The 17,338-nt window shown below is 38.5% G+C and overlaps 1 protein-coding gene across 2 annotated transcripts in view; it reads right to left on the bottom strand.

Annotated features, from left to right (window-relative positions):
• The window catches only part of GALNT18 (polypeptide N-acetylgalactosaminyltransferase 18), a 318,100-nt gene that overhangs the window by 298,986 nt on the left and 1,776 nt on the right, over positions 1–17,338 (bottom strand). The window lies entirely within an intron of this gene.

The raw sequence follows: 17,338 nt of genomic DNA on the forward strand, positions 1-17,338 counted from the left end.
TCGGAGATGGAAAGCTGCTGTATGGAGTCCTACACGACGAGTTGCAGAAGCTGCTGAGGGAGAAGGTGAATCGAGTCAGTTTGCAGAAGTGAAAGCCATTCAGCTGGCCTTAGATATTGCTGAACGAGAAAAGTGGCCAGTTCTCTATCTCTATACTGATTCATGGATGGTAGCAAATGCCCTGTGGGGGTGGTTACAGCAATGGAAGCAGAACAACTGGGAACGCCGGGTCAAACCCATCTGGGCTGCTGCATTGTGGCAAGATATTGCTGCCCGGGTAGAGAACCTGGTTGTAAAGGTACGCCATGTAGATGCTCATGTGCCCAAGAATCGGGCTACTGAAGAACATCAAAACAACCAGCAGGTGGATCAGGCTGCTAAGATTGAAGTGGCTCAGGTGGACCTGGACTGGCAACATAAAGGTGAATTATTTATAGCCCGATGGGCCCATGACACCTCAGGCCATCAAGGTAGAGATGCAACATACAGATGGGCTCGTGACCGAGGGGTGGACCTGACCATGGACACTATAGCACAGGTTATTCATGATTGTGAAACATGTGCTGCAATTAAACAAGCCAAACGGTCAAAGCCTCTCTGGTATGGAGGACGATGGCTGAAATACAAATATGGAGAGGCCTGGCAGATTGATTACATCACACTCCCCCAAACCCGCAACGGCAAGCGCCACGTACTTACAATGGTGGAAGCAACCACCGGATGGCTGGAAACATATCCTGTGCCCCATGCCACCGCCCGGAACACTATCCTGGGCCTTGAAAAGCAAGTCCTATGGCGACATGGCACCCCAGAAAGAATTGAGTCAGACAATGGGACTCGTTTCCGAAACAACCTTATAGACACTTGGGCCAAAGAACATGGTATTGAGTGGGTGTATCACATCCCTTATCATGCACCAGCCTCCGGGAAAGTTGAACGATACAATGGACTGTTAAAGACTACACTGAAAGCAATGGGTGCTGGGACATTCAAAAATTGGGAAACACATTTGGCAAAGGCCACCTGGTTAGTCAATACTAGAGGATCTGCCAACCGAGCTGGACCTGCCCAATCAAACCTGTTACGCACTGTAGAAGGGGATAAAGTTCCTGTAGTGCACGTAAGAAACATGCTGGATAAGACAGTCTGGGCTACTCCTGCCTCAGGAAAAGGCAAGCCCATTCGTGGGATTGCTTTTGCCCAGGGACCTGGATGCACTTGGTGGGTAATGCAAGAGAATGGGGAGGTCCGGTGTGTACCTCAAGGGGACCTAATACTGGGTGAGAATAGCCCATGAGTTGAATTATAGTATGTTAATTATCATATAACACTGTATGTCATCACTACCATGGTTGCTATATATCATAGATGAAAATGGTGATTAATTAGAAGGTATTGGAAAGAGTGTAACCTGAGCATGACATAAATGGTATGGAATAAGGGGTGGATATCTGTCCTGGTTTCAGGTAGGACAGAGTTAATTTTCCTCCTAGTAGCTGGCAGGGTGCTATGTTTTGGATTAGAATGAGAAGAGCGCTGATAACATGCTGATGTTTTAATTGTTGTAGAGCAGTGCTTACACCAAGCCAAGGACTTTTCAGCTTCTCGCTCTGTCCTGCTAGTGAGCAGGCTAGGGATGCAGCAGGAGCTGGGAGGGGACAGACCCAGGACAGCTGACCCAAACTGGCCAAAGGGGTATTCCATACCACCTGACGTCATGCTGAACAATATATAGGGGTGGCTAGCCGGGGTGGAGGGGGGGGCCGGCTGCTCGGGGATAGGCTGGGCATCGGTCAACGGGTGGTGAGCAATTGCATTGTGCATCACTTATTTCGTACACATTATTACTATTAATACTATTATTATTATTATTATTGTTAGTCTTTTCCCTGTCTTAATAAACTGTCTTTATCTCAACTCACAGGCTTCACTTTCCCGTTTCTCTCCCCCATCCCGGAGAGGGAGGGGGGAGGGTGAGCGAACGGCTGTGTGGTGTTTGGCTGCCAGCCGGGCTAAACCACAACACAGTCTTAACTAGAGACACTTTAATAATGACAAAGAATCAAAATGATACAGTTTCAATAAAAAACAAAACCCATTATAGTCCTCCAATAACTTACTTTCACCACAAAGCCTGCAAATATAGCAGCAAGGGAATGAAACTCATCCAACCTTGTGACCGATGTTGCTATGTAAATTCAGTTAACACAGATGAACACACCTGTCACAGTTTCTCCCACGTATGGTATAAAAGGGAAATATTAAAAACTGCAAGACATCCTAAACGGCGTAAGCAATTTTATTCCCTGAAGCAATGCTGCCATCTTGTGAGAGAAATGTTTAAAAACCAAAGTTTTAGTTTTCTAGATTTATACCAAGTGATTGGGAGTTTGAGACAAAGAGGTAAGGAATTAACATAGATGTGAACTGGAAAACAGTCTGAGCCCAAAGGACATTCACTTTTCCACCACATAACTAGGTTCTTCTTTCTGAAAACACAGTAGAGATGCACAATGCTGTCCAAGAACTAAAAATTCTTAAAAGCTCTGTCTTTGATTAATTCAGAAGCAAACAGAACATTCAATATTGCAGAAGTAAATTCAAAACTATGTCAACTTGCATTTCAGGTATGAATGAGAGCAGAACTACTACCTACTGCTTATGTTAAACATCAGTGATTCCCACCTCTTTTCATGATGCAAAGGATTTTGTATGATCAGGCATTTAACTCAGTTCTCAAAATTACTTACATCTATCCTTGACATTGAGGATAATGTGAGCGAGGTTAAGGGAACAAATCATGATTAAGTAAATTTATTATTAGTCCCTTTTAGTGACATTCGAAATGTTCATGGACCAGACCAAGTGGGGACCATTTAATACAGAGCAATATTTTCACACGTTTTTTCTCACCATGAAGCCAGGCATATGTATCAACACAATTCCTTTATGTTTTGTCCCTAATTCACATGCACACACAGATTTTAAGACCAACTATGACCACCTACAGTGGGATTGAATTTAATTGCATGGACTAAAGAAATGCCAACTGTAATTACATCTAGAGTGAAATTTTCCATCCACATTTTTCCAGCTGGAAATGTCACCTCAACAAATGTTACACATCTTCAGCAGGAATCTCTTTTCGAAACAAATAAAGTAGCTTTAATAAGATCAAAATATTCTGACTTCACTTGTGTGAATAGAATACTTCAGTTTTCTATTTCCACATTTAAAATTTGTAATGCATAAAATCAAAATTATAAACATTTAATTTTATAAGAAGAAAACATTTAATTTTGTAAGAAGAAAATTTATAGTATTATAATGAACATATGCCATAGAGCCTGCATGCATATTCAACTTTCACCTGGGAATACTGAAAATCTCCTAAAATTAATTTTATTATTATGTCTAAAGATTTCTTGAATTACTAGAAGAAAATTGCTTGTTCTTCCTGGATGCAAAATCCACATCTTCCTGCAAACACCCTTACATCAGAAACAGCTTCATGCTATTTGGGTTTACAATGGCAGCTACAGACAGTAACCTCTCCTCTATCCAAATACGGAAATTTGTTATATCATAAGGAGTGAAAAATAACTCCTTGCAGGTGTTGCTAAAATTAAGCTGTTACTGTCCAGTTACAGTAACTGGCTAGTAGACAGAGGACCACTGGTTTGCACATCATTACCACACTATGTTAGATTTCACTCTTGCTGTGTTAGTCTTACAGCTGTGGGTCTTCATTTATTCCTTTGAAATACAGTATAACAAACCATCTTGCTGTGCATGTTTCAGTAACAGTAATTTTCAGTATTCAGTAATTCAGTAATTTTAGTATTCATACAAATGTAAAATGTTTTGCTATCTTTGAACAAAAAGCAGCACAAGCTCAATTATCAGACACTTTGGCACTTACTAGTTGAAGACTAGGTGTGACATATTAGCTTGCATCACTACCCCAGCATGCATTGTGTGAGCCAAGAACATCTTTTTCTTCTTCCCAGACCCTGCAGGACAGGCAGAAGAGGGAAAATCCTATCCTAAGCTTCTCAAAGAAGAGCTCTTTGCTAGGGAACTAAACCAGAAAATCTGGCCCTGTATAATTAGACAATGGTTTTGTTGTTTGAATTAGATTCTGTTTAAATTAGCAGCAGGATCTGCTCTTAGTAATTACTTGGAAGCATACTGAGCCAGGAGACATTCTACTCACTTCTTTAAAGCACATGGCATTCTATTCACTACACAATGTCACCCGATTTTTTGAATTCAATATACTTAAAGTGTCTAGAGTCTCCAAATGCTGTATGCATTTATTCAATCTGAAAGCACTGCCTAAAACAAAGCATGTTTGACAAGAGATTAGAATATATTATATTTCTCTTCCCCCTATTACCCTGAATCCATGGGTAATAGTCTCTGAATCCTTTGATGCTCTGAATCACCACTGTAATTCTTGTAAATATGAATGCTTCTGGCCTAGGAATAGAGAAGGTATGGGGAGAGAGGAGGGAAGAAGTGGCACGCATGCGTCAGCTTACCTACATTTGCAAATAAAATATGCTTATTATGCTTTGTGATACTGGTTATCCAGCTGAGAAACTGAGATTTTTATCTTTGTTGCAGTCAGAGCTTTTAGAAAAAACAGACTAGGGAGATGTATTTCACTTGCAAAGCAGCCTTACACTGTCAACATTGAGAATGTCCCTTTAAAGTTAAAGGTTTTTGTCTTTAATGTGATTTATCTGTATATCTCACCTCTGAGTGTTAGTCTCCCCTCATTTGTTTTGCCTCTCCTACACACCTGAGCTTACTTTGTTTTCTTGGACCTATTCAAAAAATTCAGAAGCATTAGAACTGTGGAGTACAGAAGACGTGTCTGCATGGACAAGTAGATGTTTTATAAAGTGTAAGATTTCTGTTCCACTACACAAACTCACGTCTGAGCAGACCGATTAACTTTTTACTGAGAATTCTGTCTTTAGAAGTGGTCAGGATCTGCAGAATCCCTTCAAAGGAAGGGTAATTGCTGTCATTTCGCTCCCACACTGACACCCCACCTCCCCTCCATTCCCTTTGCAACCTTTGGTTCACCGTCAGCCCTGAGAAAACAGCCTCCTAGAAACACCACACAGCTGTTACTACCTGGGCTACTTAACTCTGCTTTATATGGAAGAGACCATCTAAATGCTCCTGTTTTAACAGAGATCTCATCCTTCTGACTGTTTGCTTCAAAGTGCTACCAAATTATTGCAAAGTCTCCATAAAAAAGAATGGATAAATAAGCTGACCTTTCCATAAGGTTGGAGCACCAAGCTTCTGAGGAGTACTGTACTTAAAGAAAAAGCTAGAGGAGTAAATAATTCATGTTATTAATCTTATTACAGGAATACCTAAATATCCAAATTCCACTTCATTAAGTGCTAACTGAACAAAGAGATCTTCTACTCTTAAAATGTTACTATATAAGAAACAAAATATTATCTCTACAAAAATTCTCTCAAAAGTAGGTCAAAATGCCAAGCAGATAATCTGGCCCAATGGAAGTGAGTAGAAGTGTAGAAAAGTAAGAATAACAGTACCTTTTTTGTACTTTGATAGTAACTACCCCAAATTTAAAAATCTATTCTCTTGCCTTCTCTGTTTCCCATGTTATCTTCACCTTACTTGTTTAACAGTGCTTCTGCCACCAGTATTTCACCAAATCTGTTTAAGTGCAATTTGTTAAAAAGTCTCACTTAAACTCTTGCCCATGAAGGATGTTAGCCCCTTTCAGTATGGCCTTGCCATTTCAGCTACTCTTACCCTATTTTAAATAGTAAAAGGCTTATCACACATCTGTTCAGAGAAAAAAAAAGTTTACTGTAGATAGCAAGCTTGTAATAGTAGATCATTACAGAAGTTTGTACTTTGACCTTGGTGACTATGCTAGCTCAGGTATTCTACAGACATCACGCACAAATCAGCGATAGCTTACAGAACAGGTTACTTGCACTAATACCATGAATGGAATAGGCACACAAAAACTGATCGATGTCACAAAAACAGAGCTGTGAAACTGCACTCTTCTATTGCTCCTTTATCTGAAACTCTTTGTTGCCTTCCCATCTGTTCTTAACCTGTAAGTGCATGATTTCCTTTCTACCAGCAACACTGAATTTGACATACCTATATAAATAGTAATCTGAAGTTATTGTATTTTACAAATTGAACAAAGTGTGTTTTCATACCTTATCCTTTCTTGATTATTTAGCACTTTCAAAACTGGTAGCAAGTCAGAAACTAGGAAGTACAAGTGCCTTATCTGAAAAACAAGATCTTCAGACAATGAAAAGTAAAGAACCTTTAGTATTTCACTAAGACCTAGAGAAGACAGAATGCAAAGTTAACAGAAGAGCAGCTTCTCACTGTTCTGTTGGAGCTATGCCTTAAGTATTTAAGATTACATCTTAAGATTAAAAAAAATAGGGGTGGTACAGATTGCTAGATGAAGAATAATTGTGTTCTCTGCAGTAAAATACTGAATTTCAAATTTGTAGACAACTTCGTAGAAAAACACCCCTCTGTAGAAAACATACAAGTAATAGTAAATACGAGCTTTACTTAAATACCTGAAATGTTTAAATCAAAAGCTAATTCTTTTAATGAAAAAAATCTATTTGTCAAAAACATAAGATAAAGAAGGCAAGTATAATACTTTCATAATACCTTTGTTATTTTTGAACTAGTGTTAAATTGTTTTTTAAAGTAGCAAGAAAACATGGAATTACCTTTTCATACTTTAAACTCTTTTAATGTTGGTTGACCTAAATCCAGCTAAGCTTAATTCAGCTCAACTTTGTTTCTCTTATTCTCCCTTTCTCAAGAATAAAGTCAAAACTCTTCTAGCTACACAGAAATGAAGACTTGACAGGTAGACCTTGAAAATAAAAAAATACAATAAAAAAGGGTTTAAGTTTAACCTAGATTAAGTTATTAAAGGACTTCAACATACCCAACACATACACATGACGTAAAATCAAGGACAATTCCTACCGTATCATAGAAGATCAGCATAAAAGTTTTTAGCGTTGACAAAATCTTTCCGTACTGATTTGACCTTCCTTTCCAATTGCAGAACTTAACATTAGTGTAAACTAAAATGTAGTCACTGAACTTCAGTTATTCAACTAAGAATCTAATTAAACCATTCCCATATCAGAAGTTATGAAAAGGTATATTCTTAATAACACCTCTTAACTGGCTGATGATGCAGACAGAATATAGCACAGAGATGTGCATACATTATTGTGCAGAAGGCTTGTGGATAATAGAGACCTCAGTAAGGTAATGAAGCATCCTTTATCTGTTAGAACTGTACTAATCTCAATATAACAGCATATTTCTTTCCAACCCACTCACTACATTCTAGTATACTTAAATAACAAGTTAGTCTTAACCTCCAATAAATGCATGTAAATACATTCCTTTTAGTTTGCTCAGCAGTGAAACAACAAGGATGTTTTTGTCTTATTAATTTCCTGGTGTGTTTTTTCCTCCTGATTTCTGGCACTGGATTCATGCATGTGTTCTGGAAAACTCAACATCTGAATCAGCTCTCACTGCAAAGAAACAAGGTGAATTAAGCAGCATATGAACATAGTTTACCCCATTAAATATCTGACTTGGTGAAAACATGATTTCCCCTTTCCTGGGAAAACATTAGCCCTGCAGTAAGATGCTGTTTAGTGGATCCAACTGTTTACATATGCCTTGAACAAATGCAAAACCATCACCAGTAGCTTCTAATGGGGAAAGCACTCCTGTGTTATCATCACTTGTTCTAATTCTGCAAGACACACAGAGGTTTAGTCACTGTTCAAGGCAGTCTGCAATCTTTCCCTACCTAATAAAGAAGTGACTAAGGGCAGAACTGAAAAAGCGCTCTGTCTGTATCACACACACGCATGCTGAGAAACTTTTCTCATCTCCATCTTGATGTCATATTACACTGAGGCACCTGGCTCTTTTCATCACAGGTTTCTCTGTCCAAAGACCCCCCAAGAAAACTGTAAAATACCTCTACAGCATTAGAGAGGAGAGGTGGGAGGGTTTTTTTGAGGGGTGCAGTGGGACAAGGATTTCAACATTTCTTTGTCTACTGAAATACTGATCACAGGGCAATACTTGCAGAAAGAACTACTGGATTTAGAAAGCTTTTATCTATGAACACAACTACTGCATATTTCCAAGTTGATATTAAAAGCTCCCTTATCCCTCAGGCTTCCCTCTCTGAATTCATGTCCCAGGCCTTAAGTTTTCATTTACAGTGTTGCTGGACTAGATGACAAAAAAGATTCTGTACTGCCAGTACAGATATTTATTCCAGTGGCTTTTAGCTACTAGTAAACAGCCTGAGACATCCTTATGCAATTTCCTGTTCTTGTCAAAACTCACTCTGATTCCAGCACCAAAACAGCTCACAGCAGAATCAAGAACTGCCTGCTTGCAAGGCGTCTGACACCTAGAGCTGCCTATGTGATTCAGTACATTACATTCAGTTTTCTCAGCAACAAAAGACTATTGTGATGAAGAAATGCAGCAGAAGTGGCTTTGCTTCAATTTAACATTAACATTTTGGCATTTTTGTAAGATTTTCTTATCAAAAGCTTTCTTGATTATCACATTATCTACTTCAGTACCAAGCCTTATTGCTTCTAGCTTCTCTCCTATAAAATAGAAAGAGAAGTGTTTTGTATCTTTCAAAAATTTCTTTGCGTACTGAAACAAAAGAAAAATAAGGTAGTCTATACCTTTTAAAGATGTTTGTTTTATGATCAGTGTCATGGATAGAAGGGTTTTTGCTCACATGCATCCAGGTTCTCTAGTTTTATAGAAATCTAATTTCCTTCCCCCCTCCCCCCCTGCCCCCAGGTCTCCCATTCTTTTGCAAACTTTTCGGATTTGCCTTTCATTTTGCCATGCCTTTTTCTGTACGGTTCTCTATCATCAAGCTAAGCTTCAAATTTACATAAAATAAATAAGTTTAATTCCTTCTTCTTGCTTGAACTGGGAAAGTTCAGAAAAGAGGAAAGCCATTAAGTTAAATTGAAAATGCAATATTGTAAACATTGTGAATTACATCACGCACGGTAATTCCAGTGTTCATATGCAGCTATGACTTGCTGTTCCCATACCTGAAATTTGAAATGTTCTTTCCATCTGTTTTCTGATAATGCTACAATGTTCATTACAAACAAGGAAACCTTGCTAATATGATGTTAAGAGCATATTATTAAAATAAAAATAGCCTCTCTGCACATAGAGATGTTAATCTACTCACACTGAACCTCTTCGGATAGTGATAAAGGAGGGTCTAAATCTGCTGTCAAGAAAAGGTCATTAAGTCATTCAAGTCATAAGGTGGTTTGTTTATTTTTACAAGACAAAGGTATGTTATAAATTTAAAGAAGCAAAAGGACATGAGGATATTTCACTACAGGCTTCTAACATCTAGCTTCTTTTATTCCATACATACATCTAGTTTGCAATAGAAAAGATTGCCCAACTTACTTTCAGTCTTTAAAAAATAAAGATTTCCTTCTCTGTGTTCAAAATAGCAGCATTCATCCGTACTCTGTCTCAGGACTAGCATACCTGATACAAATCTAAGTTCAGATATTTCAGCTATGACAAAATGTTTGCTCAGAAGTACTAGATAACTTTATTAAAAATGAGTATATAAGTAAAACTATTCCCTTCCCCACCCCAAATGTAAGAAAATGCAAGATAGCTAATGGAATGTAAATGGATAGTTCAAAACTACACATCTCATCTACTTAGAAGATATAAGGCTGCAGCAAAACTCAGATACATTAAACATTCTAAGTATTTAACAATGACAGGGAAAGAACATGACCTAACAACATAACCATGTATTTGAAATCATACTTATCACATCTCCAGACTTTATACAGCTAAAGTAAGTATTGTGTAAGAAATGCTGTCTTCTGTTTTATTTCATGTCTAGCTCTTTAGTTCTGCCTGTGAATGTCCCACAGGTATTACAGTTTTAACAAGATTTCTTCTAATTGCATGCTAGTACCAAACTAACTCTGTGGTTGAAACAACATCTTACATAACTTCTGCTTTACAACATAACATTGCCTAGAAAAAAAAAAGTAATTAGGCTATTCACGTGCAATGAATGACATTATTCACAGGCACATGACGTATTTGAAATAGCCAGCACAACATCAAAAGTGACTAGTAATTACTCTGAAATTTCCCAAAATTCATCTTTGGTTGGAGATGAAAAAAGCCATCCTGTTTAAATTGTTATTGCTTTCATTCCTTCCACTTCCTGAAGTTAAAACAAAGCAGCTCATTACTTCATCCCAAGGAAAAGCCATGGCTTGAGCAGCCAAAGAACCAAAATCCAACTAGCAGTCTGGCGTTGAGAATTACCTTATGCTATGAATTTCTTACTTCCAAACATTAAATCATGAAAACAGCTTCAAAACATTTTTGTGAATATTTTTGTTCATTTTAGCATAGAAGATTTTGATTATTTATTAAGAGTCACCATGTCAATTTTCAAAAGAGGCACTGTAAAATTGCTATTACTGCTGAGGAACATACAAACGGACTCTAAAGATCGTTTAATCTACTTGAGCTCTATAGAAATGTGGCAACAAAGCCTTTGTGATTGCAGGCAATAACTACCATCCCAAGGCTGCCAAGATTGTGCATGTTTTTATGAGGTAGTAAAAGCTCCATTAATTAACCACTTCATTCCTGAAACATGTAGTATATTGGTCATTCTGAATAAATTCAAAGACATGAAAATAAACAACATGAGAATACAAAGAGAAGATTAACGAAAACCTGGTCATTATAGTTTCAGCCTGTCTTTGGAAAAATCCCGAGACTAGCAAGCACAGGAAGAGGCTGAAGTAGCAGCAATAAAATAAGGAAGAACAGAAAAAAGAATGGTCAGGGTATTATCAGAAAAAAGGTAGGTAATGGTCAGGCTTTTATTTTTCCTAGAAATCTGCAGTCATGAAGAAAAAAAGTAAAAGAAAGTAGTATTATCCTTTTATCTTTATTTATAACTTCTTTGGCAGTTTTGATGAGATAATCTTCTGATGATCTGAGGCTGGCTCTTTATCCATTTCAGAAAATGCTCCTAGACAAAAAAAAAAATCCTAAATTCACGATACGTCTTAGATCTTGGATGCAGAATAGAATGTGGGCTTTACAGTAAATGCAAGTTCTCCCGTACACGGTAAACCTAGGACATCAAAAACTTCACGCATGCTTTTGACTTACTCTTGCCGTAGTAGACAGCATTCCTACCAGCAGACTTGGAATTCGATTTCCAGTAAGTGTTGCCATTACTGGTACTATCCAAATTCAATTCTACATAGCTTTTAGTATTGTAAAACTGATTTGGGCATCTTAGTATAAATCTTTGTTACCATAAGGAGTACAAAACCAGCATACATGCAAAGTCATAGGGAATGAAAGATGCACATTTCCTGTGCCAAGACGGTCGTAGATTCACTATGTAAGAAAAAGATGTAGCAAATACTGCAGTATCCAGCATCTTGTATCTATAGTGGCATAGAGACCCTCGTAACTCTCACACCCCTGCATTCCACAGATGCACCCCACTTCACTAACCAGCCAAACAATAAGTCCACTGAACCCTCTTCCTTTAACCTCACCATGTAAAATAACCCTCTGCTGAAGAGCCAAGCCCCATGAATGGATTTGAACCGAATCCAAACAACCTGGAATTTGCCTCTATCTGGACATCTGTTAGACATGCTTACATCTATCAGGCCCACTTAACAAACAAGGCTTAAATCACAGGTGATAGGCAAGCAGGTATGCATGTAACTTACAACAGTTGACACAATTCATTGCAAAGAAGTAACAGTACAGAAAGAAATTAACATCCCATGCTAGCAGCAATTAGGAGACTGAAATTAACGTATACATGCACACATTTCAGAGTCATTTCTGATCCAGATGTTGAAGAAACATCTGTTCTCCAAAGGCATCTTCTTAAAAAGGCAGTGACAACAAACAGGGACAGCAGTTACAATTTTTTATTGTTTTCCCATGTTAACTCAGTCCACCTAACAGATGTATTGCACACATTTAAAAGAAAAAGTCAATAAAAACATTAAAATTGAAATATATGCAAACATGAGATTGTTTTTAAGAAACTACATTCTTAAGACTCACTACCTACTGCTTTGCTTTAACCTTTCACTTCTAGAGACTAGTAATTCCACAAGATAACTTTATTGATGAGGACTCCACACTCTGACAAACTACTTACATTCAACTCTGAATGCATAACACCTGTGATTCTGATTCAGTCAAGAGCCAGTAGTATTTCCTCATATATGACCGAAGCAACACAGGAGACAACTTGCTGGGAGATTTCTACCAGTCTCAGGATACTGTGTACACAAGTTCCTGCCCAGCCTGACTCACTCTGTGTCCACACTAACACTCCCCCTGCCAGAGCTGCAGTGCTGGCAGCTGCTCAATACTGGCAGCTGACATTTGAAATACTATGCAAGACCTCTGGCAGCTCCCTCTGCTGTTGCCAAAGGTAAAAAGCTACATTAATTCACGCAAGAAAGTTCAGCAACCCCCATAGCATACTGTGCCTTACGGCCCCAGAAAGCTGAAGATGTTTAGGGGACAGCTGACTGCAAAATGAGGACAAGGTTGAGCTGGGAGGACCCCAGAGCCAGCCACAGGTTTTAGACCAGGCCTCCCAACAGCTGTGCATGTACAACATAAAAGCTGCCTTATGCATGCCTCACTGCAGGACATGGTGAGTTGTGGGGACGTAATGTTTGCTTTGCAGACTGCACAAGCTGAAAGACAAACAGTGATGAGACAGGAGGGAGCCCTGAAAGAATGAATGACCCACAGCTGAGCAATCACTCCCCCCCAGCAATCCTCAAACAGTTAGATAGCCCAACTCCACTCCACCCCAAACACAAAGTTTCTTCCATCACCAGTGGAAGAAAGGACTAGCAAGGGCACAGAGTAAAGCAGAAAGAGTGGTGTCAAATATGGTCACTAAGCAGCATCCACAGAAAAATGGGGAGAGGTGACAGCCCCCTCCTGCTGTCCTCCTGAGCAGATCTTCTGGGCAGGGAGGCGAGACCAAAGGCAGACACACCATGAGGCAACCCAGGGCATGCATCCCTTGTGCTTACCAGCACCACAAGACTGCACACCCAAAGATGCAAAATGCTGCGCTTCCTTCCCTCCCTTCAGTAAGGGGATGGGGTAACACAGCTGGGAGCTACTGTGTGACACTGGTAATCACGACACCCCAAAGGAGGTGGGAGGGAAACATTCCACCCAGGTAGAGGCCACCTGGGATCTGATGTCCAGGATGAGGAAAATGCTCCGTTTGTGCTCACTGAGGATGGGAAAACACCCCCTGCTTGCCCAAAGAGCCGTAGGCGATACAATAAGCACTTGTTTGTAATATTAAATGTCACCTGAATTAATCTAAAGCATCGCTGGGAACCCCTGAAGCAAAACTGAACTATTTAACTCCCCTGGACCCAGGGACAACTACAAATACTGTGAGTGTCTACACTGAGGGCAGCTCCATATGAAGCTAAGCTGCTCTGATTTTTGCACATTGCATTGTCCTATTTAGTGCTGCCTTTGCACTCTTAGGGTGACTCTCCTCATGCACGTGTTTTAAAATATACCATCCATGTCACTCTAAGCTCTTTCTGAACCTCTGACATAACAGGACCATTTCAGTGACTGACATTACCAGCATGGTATGCATTCAAGGCAACTCTTTCTTTTCCTACACGTAAGCCTTTGCTATGTTGCTGATCATGGAGATGCCTTCTCCCTGCCACCCCCAGCCTTAGAGGAGGGGGGTTAGATACCATACCAGCCCAGATTCCAGAAAGAATGTATGAAGTAATCTCTACTGTCTTGCACATATAGAGAGACTGCAGATTTCCCAGCTATTGCACACATTTTAGACAGAAAAGTTGCAGCCTGGCCGTGAGCCTAAGCCAGTAAAGTCAGTGTGAGATTTGTTGGGTTCCCTCAAATGCCACATGATTCCAGCCCACATCTGTTTCCAAACTCACACCACAAAGTGGAAATCAACCTGCTAGTGCATGTTTTACTCCCAGTAACACCAGAAACATTTTGACAAGTACATCAAGAGCTCTAACCCCCGGAACTGTTTTGTTCAGACTACTAGTGTTAAAAACTACTCTGTAGTTTTAAGCACATAATGTTGAAAAGTCAAGCTGATGTAAATTAATGAAGGAATTCATGGTCCTGCAAAATTCTGTGCAGGATTTCTATTTCTCTTAAGAACTGCCATTTCATTTTCGAACCCAGGTGAGAATTCACAAACAAGATTAATGCTATCACAGAAAAGAAAACTAATATCCTAAACTAATATCTGAAAACTGTCTTGAAACCAAAGTAAGAAGATAATCTTTAACAAAATGTCAGTGAATATTGGTTGCTGATTAATAATTAATTAAAATAATCCTCTACTGGTTTTGATTAAGAAGATCTTGGCACAAGCTAATGTCAGAGGACAGAAAAGTACATGCATGCTCATAAAGATTAAAGCAGAAAACACAATTTAAGAACAGCAGAACAGTGTTTAGCATTCAACTTAAAACTGAGTGTTTTTTCTTAATGTTGTGAAGTTTAATTTCAGAAAGCTGCTTGCCTACCCACCTAATAGACTCAAGAGTACCTCCTATGACAGTCTTTCTGAAGGGAAAGAACACTTTTTCCATAACAAATCTCCCATTTAAGGCTTACGTTTTCCACAGCACTCTCCGCTCGTAGAAATAGCTTTCATTTCCCAAAACTCTGCATACAGTTCTTTCGACATGGAAGACTACAGATCACAGAAAATTAAAGATGCCTTATATTTAAGTACTTTTATTCCCACTCTTGAGCCTCAAAATATTCAAGAAACAATACAAAATGCTAGAATATAAAACCCCCTTTCTAACAACAATTGCAAGAGGATTAAAAGTAACAAGTGTTCCTTTTTTAAATATCTCAATTTGTTCTTTAGCCTCTTACTGGCCTGCTTCATATTTAGGGAGCTAAGATCCAAGAAATAGAAATCCAGCAAAAAGCACTTTTAAAGGTACAGAATTCTGTGTCTTCTTTACCTTGCATTAATTCTACTTGTTCACCTTAATTCCTTCTTGTTCTCCCCTCATCAATCCAAAGGATGATTTCATTTTTTTCTAATTGAAAGGACTGGATGCGGCAGTCAGTGGGCAAAAAAATACCCTAAGATTTTCAGAGAAATTCCTCACAACTTTCATGTTCTGCAACAGTTGCTCAAGGCACAAACAGCAAAGTAACAAGCAATGCAATTAATGGCTGGGTTGATATCCTGAACTTTCACACATCTCTTTCTATCAGTAGAAGCAGACTTGCCAAAGATTGAAAAAGGGAGAGGCTTTCAGCCAGTTTTCCATAAAGTGCTGACACCGCAGAAGAGGTCTAAAAGAACACCGTATCAACATTAGCCACATTTCTTGTGCTAGCAAATACATCTATGTCATTCTGATATTCATTAGCAACTTGTGAAGGTTTGAAAACTTCAGTTTGTTGTTGTTGGGACTTTTTTTTATTTTTTAACACAAGAATACTGAGGAAAGCTACAAATAAGGCCAGCAACTTCTGAAATAGGAAATGATCTTCCACCAACAGCCTACGTGAAAAATCAAACGTGAAGCATTTCAGAGCAGATGTCAATGATATTCATTTACACAATCCTCTTTACATACACGTTCTATTTGAAAAAGGTAGGATAACATTACCTGGGGAAAGACAACATCAGTTTGTATTCCAACATCTGCTTGTTTTCTTAAGATTTTACACCTCCAGCATTTTTGGCACACCACCAGATGTATCAGAATAAGGTAGCAATACTCCCTCCATTTAGTTTCTGAAACTTTTTTCATTACTCATCAAGCCTTGGACATAAGTGTTGAGACAGAAGCATGTGCATTCTTACAGAGAAGGAGAAATGATTAAAGCATAAACTTTGAAGAGGCTGTGGAGGTGGGAGGTAGCCGATTCCCACAGGCTAATTTAAGTTCACCATCGCTTATAATAAAGACCTGCTATTTAGTATTGATTTCGTGTAACTACATTCCCATAAACATGATTCATGCATGAGTGTGATAAGTTCTGTATTGACTAAAACTAGTGAAGTGTCACTGACTGAAATCTGACACTTCAGCACTTGTGACTCTCATTAATGAGTCTCTGAACAATAGTTTGACAATTGATAGCCTAAAAAATGTATCTGTAATCACAAATCCAGCACACTTTTTAGTACGATATATTGATTGTTCTTTTTTGTATTAATAACAACCTGTGGTATGCTAAATCAGACTTTATAAAGGACTAGGAGATTGCCTTCATGAAACCTGAGTTCTGAATATTGCTCTTTAATAAGGCTCATGTAAAGAGATTAAACACTCTAACATACACAAATTACAAAAGCTTCTGGAGATTTAATTATTAACTAGAGATTGTTACTTCATTCAAGATGTTTTACGTACACATCCTGCACTAGATGTTAGTATAAGGCTGACAAGAGGATCTAACAGCATTTCTTTAAAAAAAGAAATCCTGACTCTTACCCAGTAGACATGTATTTGTGGTTGCTATGTCATTATCCCAACAGAGCAATATATTTTAAAGTCATTGAGTCCCATGGCTTTGCCCCTTGTTAAGCTCAAAGGGCAGGGAAAAAAAAATCATAACACTTCAGAAAAAGATCTTTCAAATATACCATTTCTGAAAGCTTTTGAATACCTAATGCAAAAGGAAGAATCCCTCAAGCTTCAGAATTTTTGGTCCCTTAAAGAGACACATGCAAAAAAAGTAACACTAAGCTCAACATTCGGATGATGGTCACATACCATTGCCAGTGCCACCCAGTACTCTGATGATTTTATCACCTTCTATTGCAAGTTTATGCCTCTGGTCTGGCTTTTCAACTCAACTACTTGCTTGCTAATTTCATGGATCTTTGGATACTGCTGGACAACCAGACGATCACTAGAAGGCTGTGCTTCTCCAAATACCTACAATCATTGATAAAATTTTAATTTTTTTCTGCAATTCTACCTTTTCTTCTGTCAAGATAATTGCAAGAATCCCCCTTAAAAGAAAGGTAAATCCTTTTAATCAGCAATACAGCTGAGTTAATAAAAAAAATCCTCTTCTCTAGAAGATGAGTTCATTAATTCTATACTTTCTTTCCTATATAAAAAAAAAATCACAT

This window comes from Cygnus olor, chromosome 5 (assembly GCF_009769625.2).
Source record: "Cygnus olor isolate bCygOlo1 chromosome 5, bCygOlo1.pri.v2, whole genome shotgun sequence".
NCBI lineage: Eukaryota > Metazoa > Chordata > Aves > Anseriformes > Anatidae > Cygnus > Cygnus olor.